This window comes from Scylla paramamosain, chromosome 12 (genome assembly GCF_035594125.1).
Source record: "Scylla paramamosain isolate STU-SP2022 chromosome 12, ASM3559412v1, whole genome shotgun sequence".
NCBI lineage: Eukaryota > Metazoa > Arthropoda > Malacostraca > Decapoda > Portunidae > Scylla > Scylla paramamosain.
This window is the reverse complement of record NC_087162.1, coordinates 3,582,501-3,598,166: the sequence shown is the minus strand read 5'-3', so window position 1 is coordinate 3,598,166 and position 15,666 is coordinate 3,582,501. Positions and strand designations below refer to the sequence as shown.

At 42.8% G+C, this 15,666-nt stretch overlaps 1 long non-coding RNA gene across 1 annotated transcript in view; it reads right to left on the bottom strand.

The window, feature by feature from the left end:
* The window catches only part of LOC135105543 (uncharacterized), a 63,374-nt gene extending 52,047 nt beyond the window's left edge, over positions 1–11,327 (bottom strand). Inside the window, exon 1 of the long non-coding RNA XR_010270895.1 lies at positions 11,283–11,327. This is a non-coding gene — a long non-coding RNA (uncharacterized LOC135105543). The remainder of the gene's footprint in view (positions 1–11,282) is intronic.
* Between the last annotated feature and the right edge of the window lie 4,339 nt (positions 11,328–15,666).

Below are 15,666 nucleotides of genomic sequence, written 5' to 3'. Positions count from 1 at the left end.
TTCAGAGGAGAGGAAAACAATTAGCGAAGAGAGATAAGGTGACAAGCTCTTCTTGATTCAAAGTTATCTAGTTCAAGAAGCTGAGATATACGAAAAATAAAGGTAGCACTAGCAGTAGTTGTATTCTCTCTCTCTCTCTCTCTCTCTCTCTCTCTCTCTCTCTCTCTCTCTCTCTCTCTCTCTCTCTCTCTCTCTCTCTCTCTCTCTCCAGGGCACAGGGCCATCCCGTCACCAGTGTCCGGCCATGCAAATGTTGGGAGTGCTACTGAATTTTTTCCCCTTTTTTCTTCTATAGCAAAGTTCTGGCGATACAAAGTGGACCAATCGTATATGGGGTTTTTTCTCCCTTTCCTTTAAAGTCCGGCGGAAGTAAGACGATATAGTGGAAGCAGAGCACAGGGGGAATATGATGCATTTTCTGTTCCTTTCTGAGATCCTTCATTGTAGAAAAAAAATAGAAAGCGTTCGACTGTGCTATCCTATCTTTTCTATTTCTAGTAGCGAGTAGTGTGAGAGAAAACCCCAGCAAGGATGTAGGAATCAGTTGCTGTTTGTTATCCTTTACATCATCAGTTTCCCTTTAATCCTTTGACTGCCACTTGATACACCTTTCCTTAATTGCCACTCAAAGTACTTTAAAACATGTTTACTTGTTCTACACCCACATCCAATCTCTGAAGTGGGAAGAAATTGCAAAATGTTTTCTTTCCCATCGCTAACTTTTTTGTAGATGCTTATAAAAACTTCACACATTGCTTCTGGCGCTGCTAATTGTTTCGTGTCGCAGTAAAAGGGTTAATTTTTTTCAACTTGTCAATGCTTTCTGCTCATCTACTCCACGCCACATCGGGAAAGCCTTACCTGTTCACTTTACTCGCGTTTACTATACCACCCTTCAAAAGTCGCGATTCCCTATACCTTAGAAAGTATCGTTTATTATATTTGACCTTTATATGTATTTCGAAACTATATGAATTACGAGTACAGTGTTATTGCGTGTGGTTCAGTGTTAGCCTGTACGAGTATACTTGGGGGCCGATTTATCTATTGTACCTTAATAAACGTAGTATGTTCTTTAATTTCAGACGTGCCTTCAAGAGATTATAAGAGATTATTACTTACAATACTTATAGAAAAAACTGATGATAATGATAATGATGATGATGATGATGGGGGTGATGATGATGATGATGATTGGGTGATGATGATGATTGCATTCCCTTATCCTTTTTTTCTTCTTGCACCTTAACTTCTTTCTCCTCTTTCTTCCCGCCCTCATCCTCTCCTTTTCCGTCCTCGCCCTCATTATTTCTTAATCTGTTCATTTTCTGACTTCCCTTGTTCCTTGTTTTTCTTGCTTTTCTTATTTTTTTTATATTTTTCTTTATTCCAGATATTACGTATGATTTTCTACACACAATTCAATTTTCTCTTTTCCCTTTCCCACTGTTTTGTTTTCTTCCCTTTTGTTGCTTCCTCTTTAACATTTCCTTCCTTGTCTTCCAGCTCTCATCTCTTTTTTTCTTTTCTTTTACTCGTCCAGACTGTCACCGTGGTCTCTACTTCCTTGGTGATGAGGATGGTGACTACACCTATCACATCCGACACACTACCGACCCACTGCACTTCACCCACTACCCTACCCACTACACACCACACCCACTACCCACCCGCAACACACCACCCACTACCCTCCCACTACACCGGTTCTGACACGAGGCTGCTTTTCTTGTTTTTGTTCCACTTTGATCTGATCCGTTTTCTTTCTTCTTTCTCCTTTTCTGGTGATGGCGTTGATCCCACCCACTACACCGCCGCCCACTACCCTGCCTCCGTCATGCGACTGAGTGACAGACTGACAGGCTTCGTGAGGGGAGATGTTTATATATCCACAGACAGACAGGCATTTTGATTATTGTTCTCACGCACGACACAACCTATATTTATCTATTTATATATATACTTGTTATTTTTTTTTTCTCTCTCTCTCTCGAGGAATAATTAACTTCCTGCCTGACACGTATGAAAAAAAGAATGAAGAGAGAGAAATTAAAAACGTAGGTTAATTAATTTAGTAGCGGGGGTTAATTTGTAAGTTTGTGAGTGGTTGGTGACTACGGGTAAATATTAATGTTCTCTCGGGTTAGTTGGAGTAGGGAGGATAAGTGCAGGAGGAGGAGGAGGAGGAGGAGGAGGAGGAGGAGGAGGAGGAGGAGGAGGAGGAGGAGGAGGAGGAGGAGGAGGAGGAGGAGGAGGAGGAGGAGGAGGAGGAGGAGGAGGAGGAGGAGGAGGAGGAGGAGGAGGAGGAGGAGGAATTCTGAGGTCATGTGAGGAAAGAGGTTATTTTGAGATGAATTAACGTCTGTGTGTGTGTGTGTGTGTGTGTGTGTGTGTGTGTGTGTGTGTGTGTGTGTGTGTGTGTGTGTGTGTGTGTGTGTGTGTGTTACATCTTGGATCCGCATGTGTTTACATATCATGTGTCAATATGTATGTTTAATTGAGGTTGCGTGCATGAGTCGTTCCCTCCCTGCAGTGTGTGTGTGTGTGTGTGTGTGTGTGTGTGTGTGTGTGTGTGTGTGTGTGTGTGTGTGTGCAAAGATTCATGATTTTCTGCACTATATACGTATCTAGCTCACACACACACACACACACACACACACACACACACACACACACACACACACATATCTATTGCAAGCATACACACACACACACACACACACACACACACACACACACACACACACACACACACACACACACACACACACACACACACACACACACACACACACACACACACACACACACACACACACACACACACACACACACACACACACACACACACACACACACACACACACACACACACACACACACACACACACACACACACACACACACACACACACACACACACACACACACACACACACACACACACACACACACACACACACACACACACTTCCTACCAAACACCCACACACTCACAGACTCCCAAACCGCTGCACTTCTATACATAGCAAACTTCTCTCATTCCTTCCACCATTACATTTTGAAAACGAAATGTTGAGAGACAGTTTGCTGATATCACCATCCACATCGTCATCCACACACACACACACACACACACACACACACACACACACACACACACACACACACACACACACACACACACACACACCAAGCACCTCTTTACTCTATAATAAAGTACTTCATCCCTATCCAAACCCGCCATTCCACCTCCAAACTTCCCATGCATAAATTCCAAATCGAGGGCAGTGAAGGAGGAAGAAAGGAGGAAGGAAAGAAAGAAAGAAGGAAGGAAGGAAGGAAGGAAGGAAAGCTGGCAGACAGGAAGGCCGAAACGAAAGGGGGTTGGAAAAATAGAACGGAAAGGAGGAGGAAGAAAAAAAAACGAAAGCGTGGACGAGAGGAAGAAAAGAAAAGACAGGAAGACATTTTTAAACTCCTTCCTTCTCGTCTCATTGCCATGCATCGCCCTACGCACGTGTTTTCTTGCATAATGTGAACGGCCTGTCATGCATGAACAGGTTTTGTGTGTGTGTGTGTGTGTGTGTGTGTGTGTGTGTGTGTGTGTGTGTGTGTGTGTGTGTGTGTGTGTGTGTGTGTGTGTGTGTGTGGGAAGATAATAAACTAAGTGTCATCTTGATTGAGATGTTTGTGCAAGGAGACAACCAGAACATCAGGAGGAGGAGGAGGAGGAGGAGGAGGAGGAGGAGGAGGAGGAGGAGGAGGAGGAGGAGGAGGAGGAGGAAGAAAGGAAGGAAGGAAGGAAGGGAGGCAAGAAGGAAATGGAGTAGGCCAATGAAAGGAGGTCAAAAGTAAGAGGAAAGACGAAAAAATAGTCAGGGAAAGGAGGAGAGACGTCGAGAAAGACAGGAATCATGCGAAGAAGATAAATGCAGAAAGGAGGACGAGGAAGAGGAAGAGGAAGGGGAGGAGTAGGAGGAGAAAGGGTAGGGGGAGAGGGAGAGGAACTGAAAAGAAGAAATGAGGATAGGCGTGGGCAGGAATCAAAGCAGAGAGAGAGAGAGAGAGAGAGAGAGAGAGAGAGAGAGAGAGAGAGAGAGAGAGAGAGAGAGAGAGAGAGAGAGAGAGAGAGAGAGAGAGAGAGAGAGAGAGAGAGAGAGAGAGAGAGATTGGGAGTGGCGTGGAGAAGAAAAATAAACATGTCTGAATTGACCTAAATATTTTGTCTCGAACACTTACAAAGTTATAAATTATACAGATACTTTCTTTCTCTTAATTTACGGAAGTCAGTGATAATGACTCTTGAACTTTGAGGATTAGGAAACTTATTCTTCGATCCCTCCTCTCTTGTTTTAAATCTCTTCTCACATCCGCTCTATTTTAATTTTTTTTTCCTAACCTTACACACTGATTTTTTTTTCCTCGCTGGCCTTTGTCTCTTTCCGTTCATCTGTCTGTGTTTTTTTATGTCTGTTTTATTGTTTCTCTCTCTCTCTCTCTCTCTCTCTCTCTCTCTCTCTCTCTCTCTCTCTCTCTCTCTCTCTCTCTCTCTCTCTCTCTCTCTGTTGATTGCTTCATTTATCTTCCACATAAAAATATGGTATTATATTCTCATGTTTTGTGTATGCGGTTATTTATTCTCTCTCTCTCTCTCTCTCTCTCTCTCTCTCTCTCTCTCTCTCTCTCTCTCTCTCTCTCTCTCTCTCTCTCTCTCTCTCTCTGTACCACCGCCGTACCACTAATCACTCTCACCTTCCCGCTGCTTCAGGCAAACCTATCTTCTTTCCCCACAGTAAGAAAACTTCCGCGAGAGGAACTTCCCTCTTCACGGACACACTTCATCTTCAGGCTGGCATCAAAGTCTGTTCGTTACTGCCACTTGCACTGCGACACACACACACACACACACACACACACACACACACACACACACACACACACACACACACACACACACACACACACACACACACACACACACACACACACACACACACACACACACACACACACACACACAACGGTGACAGGTGTAGCGATAACTAAGGAATGGAAAAAGGGGGAAGGGGAGACGGGGAAGGAAACAGGCGTCTTTGAGAAGTAGGACGACTTGGAGGAGAATCAGGATGAGCAGGAGGAGGAGGAGTAAAACGAGAAAGAAGAAAATGACATGGACGGAGACAGGAGAGTCGAAGCAGATGAGGCGGAAGAAGTGAACCAAGAAAGAGAGGAGGAGGAGGAGGAGGAGGAGGAGGAAATGGAAGAAGTGTTTGAGAATATCTGAAAACGTAATTTATGTTCCTGACACGCTCCAGAAGAAGGCTGTAATTTGCGTGCTTGAAGTATGGACAGGCGAAGGATGGAGTTGGTTAAGGGAGACCCAGCGATGTGCACTTGTTTCTGTCTGACGAGCTTTCCTTCACGTATCCAGAGCAAGGTGATGCATTCTGGTACCCACACATCACTGGAGAACACCACTACTTCAGCTATTATTGCCACAAAGTACGTTGGCTATATTGCAAGTCAACTTTTCGAATGAAGAAACTTTGCTCTAGTCTTCCCAACCAGTCTTCCGTGTACCTTTATGTTCTTTGCAGTATTCGTACCCTCGTCCTTTCTCCTCCTCATCCTCCCTTTCTTTCTCCTTCTTCTTAATCTTTGCCATTATTTCGTCACTTTAAAAATCTTTGTGTTCGCAATATCTGTATTTCTTTTCGCTATTTATTGATGGACTAGGTATGGGAGTGTGTATCTGTCTGTCTGTCTGTCTTTATGGGTTGCACGGGAATGATGTGTTATCTTTACATCTTTACAGCTCAACAGATTTCTACTCCGCCTTATCCTCCACACACACACACACACACACACACGCACACACACACACACACAAAAAAAAAATGAACGTCACTACGCTGTCTATTATTAGTGTGGTAAATCTATGAGTAGCAAAACAGGTATCTAGATGTTGATCCTCTACCAGAAAGTCGCGCACGCTTATCAGCACGGCTACTGAGTCTCTCCATAAGGACGCCCAATATAAGTTTTCCAGCAGCACAAAGCGAGGCCCCGAGCGGCGGGTAAAGTTGAAGGGCGGACACAGACTGACTCCTGGTGCAGTCACGGCCCGCAGTCACCAGCCTCGCCTCCACTGACTGACTGACTGCAGGATTCACGTTACTTATTGAATGTTTAAAGCCCTATTGTCTTTCGTAATTACAGTTTTTTTTATTTTATTTACTTCATCTTATTGCTTCTTTGACCAACTGATCGATTTCGGAGTTGTAAAGGATATGAAAATTAAAAAATATTAAAAATTAAACCATTCCTCTAATTCTCTTCTAATTTTAAATATTTTTTTCTTTTTTATCTACAGTAGAAACATCATACTCATTACTATATTTACTGCCTTATCTCCCATATAATAATTTTCCACAACACATAAACCATTACCTTACTTCTCAATATGCCGGACCATTCTATTAAAAAGGTCTCTGGCAGTGTCGGTGCATATAGATGGCAAACTGTAGAGGATGCTGGTATTGAAACTTTAAACACTAAAAAAAAAAAAAAAAGTTTACTTCTCGCACGTCTCTACCACCCTTGCCTTTCTGTAATCACATATTCTTCCGTTTCCCTTTTCCTTTACCATTTTTTCGCTTCCTCCCATTTTCCTTCTCCTTTACATTCAACTGTTCTGTATCCGGTTCCTCTTTTATCCTCCTCTGCTCTGTTTTTCCATTTCCTTCTCTCTCTCTCTCTCTCTCTCTCTCTCTCTCTCTCTCTCTCTCTCTCTCTCTCTCTCTCTCTCTCTCTCTCTCTCTCTCTCTCTCTCTCTCTCTCTCTCTCTCTGGAGTGTTTACGAGATCCTTGGTTGTAAAGCTAAAATCCACTATTCTTAAAATGAAGGATAAAGAAAATTAATGAGATAAAAATAATTAAGATGAAATGAATAACACTTTCCTTTCCTTTCCTTTCCTTGTTAATGAGTTTCTCGTTTTTCTTTTCTATTTCACTTCTGTTCAGATTTTTTTCTTCATTTCTGCTTTGGTCTCTTATCTACGTACGCCAATTCACGACATCTCATTACACACACACACACACACACACACACACACACACACACTCTCTCTCTCTCTCTCTCTCTCTCTCTCTCTCTCTCTCTCTCTCTCTCTCTCTCTCTCTTCAATCACATTCTTTGCTCTTTTTTTGTTTATATTTTTTTCTTCCATTTCCAGCTCATTCTCATTATCTATTTTTGCTTCCTTCTCTTTCCTTCATCCATTCCTTCTTCCACTTTCTCTCCTTTCTTTCTGAAATCTCATGCTTTTTCTTTACTTTCTTCTTTCTTCTTTTTACCTTCCTTGTTCTTTTTCCTTGATTGATCATTTCACTTCACACTGCTCACTAGTATTTTGGTCAAGAAGTCTCTCTCTCTCTCTCTCTCTCTCTCTCTCTCTCTCTCTCTCTCTCTCTCTCTCTGGCAGTTTCCGGCGATCAAAAAAGTTGCATGACGAGTGTGTGTGTGTGTGTGTGTGTGTGTGTGTGTGTGTGTGTGTGTGTGTGTGTGTGTGTGTGTGTGTGTGTGTGTGTGTGTGTGTGTGTAAGAGAGAGAGAGAGAGAGAGAGAGAGAGAGAGAGAGAGAGAGAGAGAGAGAGAGAGAGAGAGAGAGAGAGAGAGAGAGAGAGAGAGAGAGAGAAACTGTAGGTATAAGACGTACAGACGAGAGGGAGGAGGAGGAGGAGGAGGAGGAGGAGGAGGAGGAGGAGGAGGAAAGGAAGAGAAAAGTGTTGCCAGAACCAGCACAACTAAATCCTCCTTTATTGAGATGCATGCAGGTTTCGTTTTTACATGGCAACACTTGGCTAGACACAGGCAGGCAATTCGAGGCTGTCTCTTTTCTGCCCAAGTGTCTGTCTAGCTACCTGTCTATCTATCTATCTATCAATCTATCAATCTATACCGCTATACATTTATTCGTTAGTGTATTCCTTTAACGTGTGTTTCTTCATTTATTGCTCTATCTATCTCAAGTTATCTATCAGTATATTCACTCACATATATGAATCAATAAGGCAATAAATCCTTGTGGCCATGCATTATTCATCTCCTCCATTCATCTATTGCCAGCGTGTGTGTGTGTGTGTGTGTGTGTGTGTGTGTGGAGTATGTTACACATCAGCACATACCCCACCACTGCTCCCCCATACAGCACACAAACGAACTCCCCAAACCCAACCTCAGCTTCAAAGTTACGAGAGGAAGTTCATGGTCACAGATGCCGACGAGCCTGCACAACCCTTCCTCTCTCTCTCTCTCTCTCTCTCTCTCTCTCTCTCTCTCTCTCTCTCTCTCTCTCTCTCTCTCAAGGAATTCAGTGAAGTGCATTGTGCTCCGGTCGTGCGGATTACAATGGATTATATAGGAAGTATAAATAACATTGCAGGAAGTCTTGCTGCACTGCGCACTGCCACTGGTCAACTGCTCATGACTGAGGAGAGAAATGGAGCAAAGGAAGAAGGAAATAGAGCAAAGAAGAGCAAAGAGCAAAGAAGAAAGAAATACATGAATGGAAAAAAGAAATTAAGTAAAGAAAGGACATACTACTTGTCAACTACACATGAGTTAGGTGGAGAGAAACAGGAAAAAGAAGGACATGAGTTGATATCTGTGTGTAGCTGAAGGAAAGACCCATATCATTGTTACTCTTACTACTATAACTGCAACTATAATAACTAGTACAATGTTTTCATCATTAAATGTATGTATTCGTTTCCTGTTTATCTTTCTCTCCCTCCTTGCCTTGCCATAAACAGTATCATAAGGACCAAGAGGTATGCTGATGTTAGTCCTTTCTTTCTGTTCCATCTCCCTACAGATGGCTGGAAATTCCTCTCTCTCTCTCTCTCTCTCTCTCTCTCTCTCTCTCTCTCTCTCTCTCTGCTTGGCAAAATTGTACATGAATTGCGTAACAGAAACTATCTAACTCAACCAGTGACTAACACCAGGAACACCGCCCCTAACACCACAACTTTTGCCTCTGACACTGTCCCCCCGACCACCACCGCCACTGTAACCACCACCACCACCACCACCACCACCACCGCCGCGGCAGAGACGAGTGTGAGAACATTAATTACATTTAGTGCTTTTGTTCCTGTCTGGAATAGCCATGGAGCAGCGGGAGAGAGAGAGAGAGAGAGAGAGAGAGAGAGAGAGAGAGAGAGAGAGAGAGAGAGAGAGAGAGAGAGAGAGAGAGAGAGAGAGAGAGAGAGAGAGAGAGAGAGAGAGAGAGAGAGAGATACTATATTTGGCCTTGAACTGAACCTAAAGCTGGGGCAGGTGGCAAGAGAGAGAGAGAGAGAGAGAGAGAGAGAGAGAGAGAGAGAGAGAGAGAGAGAGAGAGAGAGAGAGAGAGAGAGAGAGAGAGAGTTGCAGTAACTTCTGAGGAGCGAATGAAGGAGATGGGAGGTGGAAGAACTAATGAAGGAGGAAGAGGAAGTGAGTATTGAGTGTTATGGATACATGGAAGACTAAAGAGAGTTACTGGAACGGCATTAGAACTCTCTCTCTCTCTCTCTCTCTCTCTCTCTCTCTCTCTCTCTCTCTCTCTCTCTCTCTCTCTCTCTCTCTCTCTCTCTCTCTCTCTCTCTCTCTCTGTCTCTGTCTCTCTCCCTCTCTCGGAAAACCTGATCTACGTAATATTACAGCTCAATCACAGACGCATATCCCTCTTTATTATCATGTATAAAGTCAGAAGGCGAAAGAAAGTCAATGTATAAGTAGGGAATGACGCGGATACAACGCACAGTGCATGACTAACTGGAGTAATGGAATGGTGGTGTTGTGTTGGCTGTTTTAAAGCCGTAACGGGCGGAAGAAATGGATGGATGAATGGCCGCCGCGTTCCAGGGTCCTGTGTGACGCTGGCGGGATGGATGAGGCGACGTTGTGAATCTAATTTGTTAAGTGGATTAGAATTAGGCTGCACGTAAGCGCTTTGCATGAGGGAGGCGATGTGTATAAATGTTGTGTTGTACTACATCGTCTATTTTTTTTCTCTCCATACTAGCATTTATTTAAATTACTGTACAAACACATATTCTGGTGAAGTTGTGAGTACGTACTTACACTGTTAATCCCGTACAGTGAGTCACATAAGAAAAAAGTAAATAAAGATGTCATGCTTACACCGAAAACAAAACACCAGTAATTAATAATAATAATTAATAATGATAATACCATCATCGCTAGTACAATACTACTACTACTACTACTACTACTACTGCTACTGCTACTACTACTACTACAATTACTGCTACTACTACTACTACTACTACTACTACTACAATTACTGCTACTACTGCTACTACTACTACTACTACTACTACTACTACTATTATTACCATTACTACTACTACAACTACTACTACTGCTGCTATTGCTGCTACTACTAAAACTACAACTACTTCTACTACTGCTGCTGCTACTACTACTACTCCTACTCTTCTTATTATTATTTTTTTTCTATTATTAATATTATTATTATTCGCATTACTACTTGTGTGCCACAGTCATACAGTGGTAAAGAGCGTGTTTGGTAGCCTGGGGTTCCTCAAGGTCACGTGTTTGAGTCCTGGCCACGGTCTGAGGTTAGCGAGGGCATCACCTCGAGATCACGGTTCGCAAATGCCCAATTCAAAAGTTCTTCGTTAAGAGGAGCCGTTATAGCCTTGATATATGAGGGAAACCGGACGTTAATGCCGAAAAGAAAAATATTTAGAACAAGAAGAAAAATACGAAAAAAATAAGAACAAAAATAAAGCAATAAAAAAGGAAGAAAAACAGGATCAATATCAACAGGATAATGAAGAATACCACCAGCGACAACCACCACCACCACCACTACTACTACTACTACTACTACTACAAAACAACAACAACTGCTACTACTACTACTACTACTACTACTACTACTAATCAACAACAGCAACAACAACAAGAACAACAACAACAACTAGGTACTACTACTACTACTAAACAACAACAAAACAAAACAACAACAACAACAACTACTACTACTACCATTACAACTATAACCACTATCACAATAATACCTCCAATACCACACCAGTCATTACTACCACTACAGATATCGCTAATCGAACACCCAACACATTAATACACGTATGTCCCACCTCTACCTCTCCTCCTTCTCCCGCACTGACTCCCTCCACCACCAAGAGTAAAAAAAAACAAGAAATACAGGGCTCTGACATAACTGAGTGTAGGAAGACGCCGAGCAGACCAGCACCGCTCGCTCCCTCTGTGTGGTGAAAAAATAAGATGTATCAAGGGATGAATTAATTAGTTACAAGGTTTTTTTCCGCGCTTTCCCCTTCCATTAAGTGAGTTATCAACCTCTTGCATGCCTCTGTTCTTGATCATTTCTGTTTGTTGTACTGAGAGGGAATAATTACCAGAGAAACTGAGATAGAGAGAGAGAGAGAGAGAGAGAGAGAGAGAGAGAGAGAGAGAGAGAGAGAGAGAGAGAGAGAGAGAGAGAGAGAGAGAGAGAGAGAGAGAGAGAGAGAGAGAAAGCTACACGGATAGAATAATAAAAATAACTCTTCCATCCTATTAAATCTTTAAAAATGCCATACAAGTTTTATTTTTAATCAAAAGGATAGAATTCCTTCTGTCCCCTCCCTCCCTGCTCCTCCTCCTTCTATGATAATACCAGGGTAGAAGATATAGTTTATTTTGATTTCCAGAAAGCATTTGAGAAAGTTCTTCATAAGCGCCTCCTCCATAAAGTTAAAGCTCATGGCACATCAGGTGACCTCGCTGCGTGAATAGAGATTTGGTATACAGACATCAAACAGCGAGTAGTAATTATTGGTAATTCTTCAAATTGAATCAATGTAAGTAGTGGCGTTCCTCAAGGATCAATCTTAGGATCTCTTCATAACTTATATCAATGATATTGACGAAGGGATCATAAGTAAATTGTCAAAATTCGCATATGATAATAAGGTTGCTAACAAGGCTGACTCACCAAACCAACGGCAGATTTTGCAAAAAGTCACAGATACTTTCATTGAATAGTCTGAAAAGTGGCTTATTACACATTGGAAATAGTAACCCGCAGCATAATTATAAAATGGGTAACACACCTATCAAAAGTGTTAATGCTGAAAAAGATCTGGGAGTTTTAATATCAACAGATCTCAAACCAAGCAAACACTGCACTGAATTCGTATAAATTACCAATAAATTAATATGTTTCATAGGAAGAGCTTTCACTTTGAAATACAGAAACTCATTTTGACCTTGTACAACTCACTCGTACGTCCTCATCTTGAATACAACATACAGTTTTGGTCACCTACTACAAAAAAAGGATATTAAGAAATTAGAAAAGATACAACGTAGAATAACAAAAATTGATCGGAAGGCTTCGCAATAAATCCTACGAGGAATGCTTAAAGAACTAAATCTATCCTCCGTATCCAACGCAGACTAAGAGGGGATCTGCTTTTACTTTGCAAAATTTTTTAAAGGTTTTACAAATATGAGACCTGAACTCTTCCTAACACTCAGGCAGTCTAATGTTACAAGAAACAATGGCTTCAAAATAATAGGTAAGCGAAATCAAACAAATAAAGCCAAATATTTTTTCTTCAATCGTGTCATAAACATCTGGAATTGTCTTTCATCAAGCGTAACTCAGGTACTGTTGATTCATTTAAAACCTTTCTTGACAAGTATCTAAAAACTAATCCCGGTTGTCATTGTTCATGTCTAAATAACGAACACGTTCACTCCGTACTACCTGTCATCTGATGGATGTATATTTCATTAAGGAAGAGAAACAATTATTATGCAACAAAGATTAAAAATTAGAGACCTTAGTGATGGCTTGTTCCTCGGCGACTTACTTCTGAACCCGTCACAGCAATAGTAATAGGAATCGAGTTCTTGCAGAGCAACTCACCCATCACTATAGTCATCTAGTTAAATGTACCTCAGTAAATTAAAAATTTTATAGAAGAGGAAGCGCCTCATCAGATGACACAAATATTAGGGTTGTATGTAGACTGATTGTATGGAGCAGAAGTAGCCCTTATCTCTCTTACTTTCCTCTCAAATTCCATGTTGTTTTCTATAAAACATGGTACCATTTCCTCTTTCCGGCCAGTTTCGGCTGGAGGGAAGTGAGGAGGGGGGAGGAGCCTTCTTCCGTGCTATCCTGTGTCTCCCACTAATAAAGTAGAATAGTTACCCAAACAGCCAAGTAAGGACCTCAGGGTCCGTTGCTGTTTTGATCTTCCTTTGTATTCCTTTGTATTCCTCCTCCTCCTCCTCCCCTCCCCTTCCTTAGCTAACTTTTCCCAGAACCAATCAAGAAAGTGACTCTAATTGAGATAAACTCGACGTGACAAGAAGAGGTAAGAAACAAGTATAGCTGAGATGGATGGACGGGAACACTTGAAGCACAACTAGGGCACCAATCACCTGCTTCCCCCCCCTTCTCTCTCTCTCTCTCTCTCTCTCTCTCTCTCTCTCTCTCTCTCTCTCTCTCTCTCTCTCTCTCTCTCTCTCTCTCTCTCTCTCTCTCTCTCTCTCTCTCTCTCTCTCTCTCTCTCTCTCTCTCTCTCTCTCTCTCTCTCTCTCTCTCCGGCACATCTGCAAGGCTTCCTTCTCCATTGTTGATGAAAATTAACGGCATTATTTTCATTTCAATCATGCCAAGTTTCTGATGATGAGAGAGAGAGAGAGAGAGAGAGAGAGAGAGAGAGAGAGAGAGAGAGAGAGAGAGAGAGAGAGAGAGAGAGAGAGAGAGAGAGAGAGAGAGAGAGAGAGAGAGAGAGAGAGAGAGAAACAGGAGGGTGTAAGAAAATCATCATATCTCATGCCTCATTTCAACCAAAGTTTCGCTCTCTTTTCGTCAGTCTGAAATTCTTGGCCAAACAACTTTCGTCGTCTTGACTTACCAATTCTCCAAACTTTCCTCTCTAAACAAACGCATCCATCCTGAGGTACAAGAATTAGACACTCCTGGATGAGGGAGCAAAGGAGGAGGCGTGAGCTTTAAGATTGGGTGGTAATGTCTCTTAATTGTATGTTGTTGTATACATGCACCTAATCACCTTTAATTAGAGGAAGGATGAGCTGCTCTTACCTGGCCTTCCACAGAGAGAGAGAGAGAGAGAGAGAGAGAGAGAGAGAGAGAGAGAGAGAGAGAGAGAGAGAGAGAGAGAGAGAGAGAGAGAGAGAGAGAGAGAGAGAGAGAGAGAGAGAGAGAGAGAGAGAGAGAGAGAGAGAGAGAGAGAGAGAGAGAGAGAGAGAGTAAAAAAGGCAGACCGAACAAATAAGCAAAGGAGATAAACTGAAAGGTCAAAAAAAGGTAAAGATAACAAGAAACACGAAACAAAGTGATAGAAAGTCCATGACTGCGCGTGTGTCTGTATGTATGTGTGCTCGAGAGAGAGAGAGAGAGAGAGAGAGAGAGAGAGAGAGAGAGAGAGAGAGAGAGAGAGAGAGAGAGAGAGAGAGAGAGAGAGAGAGAGAGAGAGAGAGAGAGAGAGAGAGACAGAGACAGAGAGAGAGAGAGAGAGAGAGACAGCGAAAGTGAAAGAAAGAAAAGAAGGAAAACAGTATAAATCTCAAGAGTGTTTCTTGCACAAGCCTCAGGGCAGCAGAATTGTGCGGCAGAAATCACAATCACGCCCACGCTCTCCAATACCTGAGTCAACCTGTGATTTTTCCTCCAATCCTAAAATCGCCAGCTGTTGAATTTTCCGCCGACTAACACTGCGCACCTGCCCCCAATACACCTTGGCGAGCACTCTATATCCATATACATATTTCCTTTTATTTCAAGGCATGTGTGTAAGAGAGAGAGAGAGAGAGAGAGAGAGAGAGAGAGAGAGAGAGAGAGAGAGAGAGAGAGAGAGAGAGAGAGAGAGAGAGAGAGAGAGAGAGAGAGAGAGAGAGAGAGAGAGAGAGAGAGAGAGAGAGACTATAACGGAAAATGAATAAATAAACAAGAGTAACAACAATAGCAATATTAAGAACAAGAGGAGGAGGAGGAGGAGGAGGAGGAGGAGGAGGAGGAGGAGGAGGAGGAGGAGGAGGAGGAGGAGGAGGAGGAGGAGGAGGAGGAGGAGGAGGAGGAGGGGGAGGGGGAGGAGGAGGAGGAGGAGGAGGAGGAGGAGGAGGAGGAGGAGGAGGAGGAGGGAAGAAACAGATAAAAGGAACAAGAGAAGAAGAATGAAGAGAACGAGCAGCAAGAGCAGGAAAAGGAGGAGGAGGAGGAAGAGGAGGAGGAGGAGTAGGAGGAGGAGGAGGAGGAGAAGGAAGAGGAGGAGGAGGCTGAGAGTCATAATCTGTCTAGGTGTTGTGGCTGAAAATTTTCTCTAGACACATCACCAATATTTGTGGACTTGTGGATACTCCCTGAAGAGAGAGAGAGAGAGAGGAAGAGGAGGGAGAGGAGGGAAAGGAGAAGTGGAGGGAGAAGAGGGGAGAGTGAGGCGAGGGATGAAACGGAAGGAGAGGAGCGAGAGAGATGAAAGAGAAGGGGAAGGAAAGAACTGGTGGTGATGAAAATGAGGTAAACTGAAAGAAGGAACACACACACACACACACACACACACACAC